The sequence below is a fragment of the Myotis myotis genome, unplaced genomic scaffold, assembly GCF_014108235.1.
Source record: "Myotis myotis isolate mMyoMyo1 unplaced genomic scaffold, mMyoMyo1.p scaffold_m19_p_3, whole genome shotgun sequence".
Classification (NCBI taxonomy): Eukaryota; Metazoa; Chordata; class Mammalia; order Chiroptera; family Vespertilionidae; genus Myotis; species Myotis myotis.
Genome location: NW_023416335.1, coordinates 7,236,911 through 7,244,563, shown reverse-complemented (window position 1 = coordinate 7,244,563; position 7,653 = coordinate 7,236,911). Strand labels below are relative to the sequence as shown.

The 7,653-nt window shown below is 40.7% G+C and overlaps 1 long non-coding RNA gene across 1 annotated transcript; it reads left to right on the top strand.

Annotated features, from left to right (window-relative positions):
- Positions 1 to 3,495, top strand: LOC118651794. The gene is made up of 3 exons (XR_004966351.1): positions 1 to 433; positions 1,950 to 2,018; positions 3,338 to 3,495. It is a non-coding gene; the product is annotated as an uncharacterized LOC118651794 (long non-coding RNA).
- Positions 3,496 to 7,653: the final 4,158 nt, after the last annotated feature.

The following is a 7,653-nucleotide window of genomic DNA, read 5'->3' as shown; positions in this document are numbered from 1 at the left end:
TCGATTTGCATATTAGCCTTTTATTATATAGGAAGGATTGCATTCTTCTTAACCTTTTTTATTTTCCAACTAAAAACTAAACAGGGATTTTAGACCTAAGTACTCTCCTTATATACCTACTTTTGGTGTCATTTTCCCTGAAGAGAGTAATTTTCATTTGGTTTGCAGATAGCTGTGCTTGTGGAATGAAGGTTCAGTAGAAAAATGTCTTATAGAATAAGGTTCTCCTACTGCATTCTCTCCTTAACCTTTCCTCTGTAGAGGAGGAGGATGTTTATTTCATTACCAGTCATTTTTTAGATTGTTTTGTTTATTTTTCATGGACCATGGATCATTTCAACATGAAATGGATGAAAGTAACCTCCTTTCTTCACCTTCAGAAACAACTGCCTATTAAAAGCACAGTCCATCCGGAACACCAACCAGTATAAAGGTACTGGAAAACATGACATCTGGATTCTCCCTAAAGTACTGTGCACTCTCAGAAATTGGTAATCCCATGGCTACTCTTTCACTACATAATTGTAGTAGGCAGAATAAGACCTCTCCAAATGAGTTCACAACCTATGATTATGTGACCTGATAGGGCAAAAGGAGCTTTGTAGATGTGACTAAGTTCAGGACTTTGACATTGGAAATGATCCTGGATTATGTGGATGGGCCCAATGAAGTGACAAGCTTCCTTATAAGAGAATGAGGGAGGGAGAAGGATCAGTCAGAGAGAGAGAGAGAGAGAGAGAGAGAGAGAGAGAGATTTGAAGATGGAAGAAGGGTCCATGAGCCAAGGAATGCAGTGGTAGAAGGGAAAGGCTAGGGAAGCTCTGACAACATGCTGATTGTAGCTCAGTAAGACCCATTTCAGACTTCTCCTCTCCAGAACTGTGAGATAATAGATGTGTTGTTCAAAACCACTAAGCTGATGGTCATCTGTTACAGCAGCAATGGGAGGCTAGTGCAGTGATAAGGCAGAGAAAGCTAGACGGTCATTTCTTGGTGGTGTCCATTGTTTAGTCACATGATTCTGGCATAAGGAATCCATGAAACCCTGTAGTTTCAGACATACAAGTAATTTCAGTTTGAATTATGCAGAAAATTGCCATGATGTTCTACCTTATTTAGCCTATTGGGGCAGGAATGATAAGTTGTTATTGAAATCAAATCACTGATAGCCAATTCTATACAGTATCCAGTGACAACTCTGTACCAAGCCCTATAGTAGGTGCTGGGCTAGGACCCCTCCATGGAAGATTGGGAAGTCAGCAACAATGCATTTCTCTTCTTATTTGTTCCTTCTCTTCCCCAGTACCACCCTCCCCTCTCCCCCAATGTGTAGCAGATTTATTGGTTCAAATGGTACTGATTTTCAATTTTTAATATGCATATCTTTTTTTCTGTTTCTTCAAGTGTGATATTTTAATATAGTATATATTTTTCATAGTTTTTAGAATTTGATATATAATTTACATAATATAAATTTAAATCTGTTAAGATCTATAATTCAGTGGTTTTCACTGTATTCACAAAATTGTTCAACAGTGACCACTATGCAGTCCCAGAACATTTTCATCATCCCCGAAGAAACACTGAATCTAATGGTAGTCATTCTCCATTCAGGGTGTGACTGAAAAATTGTATTCTCACTTCAAAAGATGCCAAAGGCTAAGACCAACAGTAGTTAGCATATTAATATGATATTCAGTATAATATTGCTCTGCTGGTGGCCAAATGGCTCAGGGCAATTCCCTAACCTGATAATCCTTCTACTATTTCTCAAACTTTACCTTTGATATGCCTGTTTGCATTCTTAAAGGGAAAATGTGTATTGAAGTGAATAAAAAGCAGACAGGACCAAGTTTTCAGGGAGCTTCTCCACTAGAGGGAAGTTTCTACCTGGCTCCCCCATGCCTTCTAAATTCATATTTTTTTCTAATGTATTCATTTGTGCACAGCCCCTTCTTCAGATCCTGAACCCGAGCCACAAATGGACCAGCATTCACAAAAAGAGGATAACCAGGAGGGTAAAGTATCTAGAAGTGATGGGAAATTTTAAAAATGGTTAAAGGAGTAAGGTAAAGATATTTTACTTGAAAAAGAGCCAGGATGACTGCCTTAATTTTTTCTGTGTTTTGATGATTGGCATTGGGAAAGGAATTAGTTTAATTTGTGTGGTTTTGTAAGAGAGATCTAGGTTAAATGTTTTCATGAAGAAAATAAGAAAAGTTTCTAATACTAAGAGTGGTTCAGAAAGAAATGGGCCTTTGTCATTAGGTAGCGAGCTCCTTATCAATGTAAATGTCTAAATAAAACTTGGACAACTTGCTGGGGATATCTTTGAAAGGATGCAGTTATAAGTTGGCATGGATGACCCATAAGTTCTCTCCCAGCTTCAAGAGTCTATTAAAGATTTCAATAGTTGAAGTCTAATTTCCCAGCCTGCCTCTTTGAAGATAATTATGTTATGGAAAGTGCTCTCTCCTGATCTAAATTAGTGCATTTAAATTAATTTTTTTTCTCTCGCATAATTGCTATCATTGTTACTTAAATTCTATAATTTTAATAGAATTTATGTGCTATCAAAGTGAGTACAATAATATAAACACAAAATGTGATTAACAATAACATTAAATAAGAATAATGAAAGTGAATTTTCTTCTGTTCTAATTTCATTGGGCACATGGCATTTTTGTTAGCTAACTGATATTTTTCTTTCTTTTCTTTTTGAAATGAGTTTTTATTGATTTCAGAGAGGTAAGAAGAGGGAGAAAGAGATAGAAACATCAATGATGAGAGACAATCATTGATCGGCCGCCTCCTGCACACCCCCTACTGGAGATTGAGCCCCAAACCTGGGCATGTGCCCTGATAGGGAATCGAACCTTGACCTCCTGGTTCATGGATTGACATTCACCCACTAGGCCACACTGGCAGGGACTGGTATTTTTCTTAATCTGTTTTTATTAAAATCTTCTGCACAATACTCAAGACAATATGACACAAAACCTCATGTTCCTAAGGCCTGGAATTCAGGGTCAAGGTAATATAAAGAAAATGCGAACCAATGCTGAGTAACTACATATTTTGCATTGGTTAGACGAGAGCTAGGGGCATAGGTGGAGCTATTTTATTCTCTGACATAGGAATCTGTCTTGTATGAGAGTTGGACCAATTTTCCCTTCTTCCAAATGGCAAACAAGGTTGGGGAGATGTTGACATTTTTTTTACTTAAGATGTTTAGTGCTGTGAATAGCCATAATTTCCTTAGTTGTGATGACCAAGTACATGTACATTTAGCGTTGCGTCATTTCCTGAGTAGCACCTTCCCTCTGTGAGTTCACAGGCTGCCACATGAACATGTTCCAACGTACGGCATTTTCGGATGTGGACGTTGCCAGAGTCATCACTCCAGATGCTTTTGTCTGTCGAACCATTTGCACCTATCGCCCCAACTGCCTCTTCTTCACTTTCCATACTGACGCCTGGAATGCAGAATCGCAAAGGTGAGTTGGAATGTGTAGCGTTTGCAGGTCAGAGCACATGCCCAGGTTGGAGACTCAATCCCCAGTGTGGGGCATGCAAGAGGCAGCCGATCAATGATGCTCTCTCATCATTGATGTTTCTATCCCTCTCTCCCTCTCTCTTCCTCTCTGAAATACATATATATATATATATATATATATATATATATATATATATATATATCTTAAATCTATGTAACACAAATTTCCAAGTTGCCCATGGTAACCGTACTGATACCAGGTGTGCTACATTAAGCTGAAGTACGTTCACACAGAAGTGACCATTTATAAAATATTGTGTAGGTTAAGTAGAAAAATAGAAAAGTTGCTAAGAGAGATCGAGTTTTTCATCCACACTCAGAGACTCTCAGTGGTAGGAAAGGCTAAAGATGGGGGGTGGGTGCTGAAAAACAACCATGATGTCTGGGTTCTTCACAAACCACACAATAGGCCACTGAAGAGTTAAAGTTCCTCTGGAGGGAAAAACATCCAGATTTCATCAAATCTGGCTGGGTTCAGGAAATGAGTACAAATAAACACAACATCATCTTTTACTTGGGCATGTAATCAAGATATTGGTCTCTGTTCTGTGTGGATGCTGCTTTATGTTGAAACAGGAGAAAATGGTTGCCAATAAAAGTCTTTTATCTGCGGCCCTTTGGTATTGATAATCCTATGGGGCCTTTGGACAGTGCTGGCAGGGTCACCGCTGGGCTTTTGTGGGTCAGGGAAGGACCTTGTTTGGGCAGAATTGAGAGGAGAGTTTTGAAATGTGACCTCCCTTGGGGTATGAAGGATGGGTTTAACGTTGCCAGTGGAAGCCAGTAGTACTGGACCGATCTCTTTATTACTAACAATGTCTTCGTGTACAGGGGTGAACAGAGGAGCCCTTCCCACAGTCAGAGCCTTTGGGACTGAGAAGTGGGTAAGAGGCTAAGTAGGCGAAAGACTGCCATGGCTTCCACTCTCACGAGGGAGACTGAGTACAGAGAAGGAATAGGCCACGGGCAGTGCTGCAGTCTTTGCAGCAAGGGTTCAGGAATTTGGAGAAGAGGCTGTGACATAAATGGATATACTAGACAAGAAATACAAATTTAGAAGGCATTGGGGGTGGGGGTGGGGGGGCCAGACACATACCCACTCTCTAGTGGAGTGGTTCTCTGAATGTCTGGACCCCGGGCTTTTTATTTACACATTTTGCCCTTTAGCAAAGCAAACACACATATCAAAGGTAAGGTTTGGTAAACAGTAAAATATTATCAGGTTAGGGGTTGCCTAGAGCCATTCATTGTCTTGACAGAACAATCCGTGCATAGCCTTAGTTCTTGCTAAAAGCCCACAGACCATCAGCCTTCTGAGGACCTCTTGCATAATTATGACCTGCTGGTCTTAGCCTCCAGCAGGGCAGGGCCACCAGTAGCAAGAAGGCAACAGAACATGGACTTGGGTAATGGACTTCACAGGTACACATCTGATAGGAGGACAACCAAGGAATCCAAGGTCTGTCTCCTTTTTCACCAAGGTGTGAGAAACCTCTGGTTGGAACTTAAAGCTCCTATTTTAATTAATGTTGATCTCTAGCTCCTCACTAAACTGTGAACAACTTTGAAGGAGGCCCCCTTTCATTTTGCATGTCCATGGGCATTGGGTACATGTGTAATGAATGAATACATCTTTATTCTAAAACGGAGGCTCAAAGAAATACAAGTATTAGCTCGAGGGCATAGCAAGTCCAGAACCCGGACCAAGGTTGGCATGCGTATCCCAGGTGATGGCCCATGCCATGTATCCTCAGACTGTGAGAAGGACAAAAGATGGCAGGGCATTTGCCACCACCATTAGTCATTTTCCTTATCAACTAAGGCAGTGGTTCTCAACCAGAGACAGTGTTGGCCCCCAACCCACCCAGGGGACATTTGACTAGAGCCATTTTTGGTTGGCTCACCTGGCTGAGGGGGTGCTACCAGCATCGCGGGTAAAGGCCTGTTGTTACTAAGCATCCCAGCAGGCACAAACAGGGCCTCACAACAAAGAATTATCTGGCCCAAATACCAGCAATGCCATGGTTGAGAAACCCTGTTCTAAGGTCAGTATTAAAACCTTATAATGAAAAGGGGGTAGTTCAGGGACAGCAAGAAAGGGATTGTAGGACATGGGAAGCTGTGCCCTTGTTCACAGTAAGACTTGATGAGAGAGAAGGAGCTCTCTCTGTGCTGGGACAGAGGGGTCTCTGGCAGCAGAATCCCTATGTGGTGTCCCCTGCCCCAGACAGAGGACTTTGGGTCACCAGGGACCATAACTTCTGACTTGCACTTGGGTCCCTATAGACTAAATTCTGGATTCTTCCTGAGATTTTGTCTAGCAATTTGCCATTTTCATTGGGCTTCAACAACATTTTATTTCACTGGTGGGGTATGGGTAGGAACCTTTATCTTTTTTAAAATATATTTTATTGATTTTTATAGAGAGGAAGGGAGAGGGATAAAGATTTAGAAACATCGATGAGAGAGAAGCATTGATCAGCTGCCTCCTGCACACTCCCCACCAGGGATGTGCCTGCAACCAAGGTACATGCCCTTGACTGGAATTGAACCTGGGACCCTTGAGTCCCCAGGCCGACTCTCTGAGCCAAACCGGTTAGGGCAGGAACCTTTATCTTTACATAACAGTAGTCAACATGAGGATTCTAAACTGCAATGGTATTCATTGAAAAAAGTTTTTAGAATACTTCCTCTCAGTTTGAGAGGAAGGTCTATTTAATCTCAGAGAATTTCTATGCAATTAAGACTCTTATCCACTTTTATTTAAACAGAGAAAAATAGTTTTGGAATCTTTATATTGTTTCAATGGGTTTAGAGATTTCACTAAGTAGCTAAACCAAATTTAGGGAAATGTTATTGTTTCCCAAGGAAGTATTTCTCTCATTCGAGTCTTTTTGCTTCTCTCAATAGGTTTGGAGAGTTATCATTACAGCCTTTTTACTGGGGCTTTAGGATAGAGATGGGGTTTCATGGTTAAATAATACAAGAATAGAAGGAACTTATATAATTTCACATATCAGTTTTCCATGAAAACCTACCTTGGCATAAATTTGCCATTCCACGTTGAGCTTCGTAAAAAGCAGAGCATCATAAATATGTGTTTTTTGTGTAGCTGGAATGTACTTAATTTTAAATTGGAAACTCAAGAAAGAAACTACGGACTCTTTATACCCAGATAGGCGATAAAATCTTAGCAACAGATCAAATAAAAATATCTGAATAACTGCCTGCCAGATAGAATGTCACAATAGTTCCTTAGCATTTTACATAACGACCTCTTCCAAGTTCAAATGCCCCTTAACTTTCTGTTATATAGAATGACAACAACAAAAAATTCTGGCTTCTTTCTTCTCCAAAAGTCTCAGATGAGTTTATATGGGGCTAAGCTTCAAATTTACCTTTACTAACTCGTCTCTCACTGTCACCTTCAGTGAGTTCTCTCTTTTCCCCATGTTTCGCTTTGGGTAAGAGTTCTGAAAGAGCCACCCGAAGTTCTAATCTTGGGTCATCTTTCATTCTTTATTCTCTCATTAAACTTTGTTTTAAATGGGTCTCAAAATTCTGTGACAGATTTTTGGTCAAGTTGTTACCATGAAAAAATACTGATTTTAAAAACTAGTAACTTAAAGCTCTCTCTCTCTCTCTCTCTCTCTCTCTCTCTCTCTCTCTCTCTCTCTCACACACACACACACACACACACACACACACACACAACCACCACCACCACCACCAAATGGTCCACAAAACATTCTCCTTTCCTTCTGAAGGTTAAACCTAAATAGCTTTTTCCAAGAATGATGATCAAGCTTCTCCTTCAGCTCAGCAAATTTGCAGGCGATGTGAGCTGTGTGGCCATCCAGCACAGGTGAGCAGCCAGCACTGATCTGGCCTGGGTGGTTCAGGATAATCACCTGAGCTGTGAAGCCACTGCTTCCGCTGGTGGGTCCTTTTTGCTGTCACCAGCCACACTGCCACAGCTAACATCTTTGACAGACACGTTCTTGACATTGAACCTACCTTGTCCCCAGGAAGAGCTTCACTCAAAGCTTCATGGTGCATTTCAACGGACCTTACTTCAGTTGTAACATTGACTAGAG